The sequence below is a fragment of the Lupinus angustifolius genome, chromosome LG06 (assembly GCF_001865875.1).
Source record: "Lupinus angustifolius cultivar Tanjil chromosome LG06, LupAngTanjil_v1.0, whole genome shotgun sequence".
In the NCBI taxonomy this organism is placed as follows: Eukaryota; Viridiplantae; Streptophyta; class Magnoliopsida; order Fabales; family Fabaceae; genus Lupinus; species Lupinus angustifolius.
In genome coordinates, this window is record NC_032014.1 from 11,872,338 (window position 1) to 11,873,653 (window position 1,316).

A 1,316-nucleotide genomic window follows, 5' to 3' on the forward strand; every position below is an offset into this window, starting at 1 on the left:
GATTAGTTTCTTATCAAAAAAAGAATAAATCTACTTAGTAGTACAAAAAAAATCAAACTTTATAAAAATTTGTTGCCACGATTTAAATTATTCTTTGAAATTGGCGTTTCAGATTTAAATGGCTTATGTGAAATCTATATTTTCTGCCCTACCATTTCTTTCTCTAGCATTTCATTACTCAATCTATAATCATCATTGTGGAAAATTAGCAAAAGCAACTTTAAACATGTTGAAAATATCATGATTCTTACTTACTAAAATTAGAATATAGATACCACTTATTTTAATAGTTAATATAATTATATCAAAATAGAAGATGCATAATGTTAATTAGTAATAAGGATGCCTTTTTCACATTTGATTTTAACACATTTGTTTATTTTTTGACTTTTTTAATATAAGCAAAATGATTAATCCAACCACTCGATTTAAAGTGGTTCCACTAAGTTTCAATTGTTTAAAATAGATTGACTAAACAATTTTCTTCTCTATACAAAGTTGATTCCCTTTTCGATTTATAGTTGGGTTAACCATATCATCGATCTAGTCTAAACAACATTGTTATCTACTCTTACATCTCATAGTTTTTTGAATATAATATAGAGAGAAATTAAATTTAAAAGTAATCGAAACAAACCTATCATTTTATTTAAAATTTGAAATTGGTAAAGTAATTTATCATGTTCCACCATCTCATTTAAATTTTTATATATATATATACTATTAATAAAGGGAAAACACAAAATAACCACCCATCATGGTGTAATTTGTGTTTTCCTATTTTGCCTTCAATATCTTTTTATTTCTACCAAAAAATCATTTAATATTATTTTCTTATTTTATCTTTATTATCTTCTTATTTTAAAAGTGTATTTAAAAAATTGAATATTAGACCAATTGAATAAATTCAACCGTAAATTTAGCGCAAAAAAATTATATTTGAATTTATAAAGTACAAACTATACATTACAAACGATAGGAAAGCGGGTTGACAGGCACGACAATGCATGTCAACACGCTAGTATATAGAAATTAAATATTATGTATATATTATGTAACGCCCCGAAAAATACTTCTAAAAAACATTGCGGAAAAATGGGTAAATTTTTTTTTTGAATAAAGAGATTGTATAAAATTGTTTCCTTTTAAAACCTTCCTTTTCCGGGACATCACTTTAAGTAACTCAAATGCGGAAAATCAACTTATCGTTATCGAATGATAACTTAACCTGATTCACAATTTCCTGAATAACACAATGCATATAAACGGTTAAGTCATCTTTAGTTCATACAAACTAAATCAACAAAGGCGGAAAC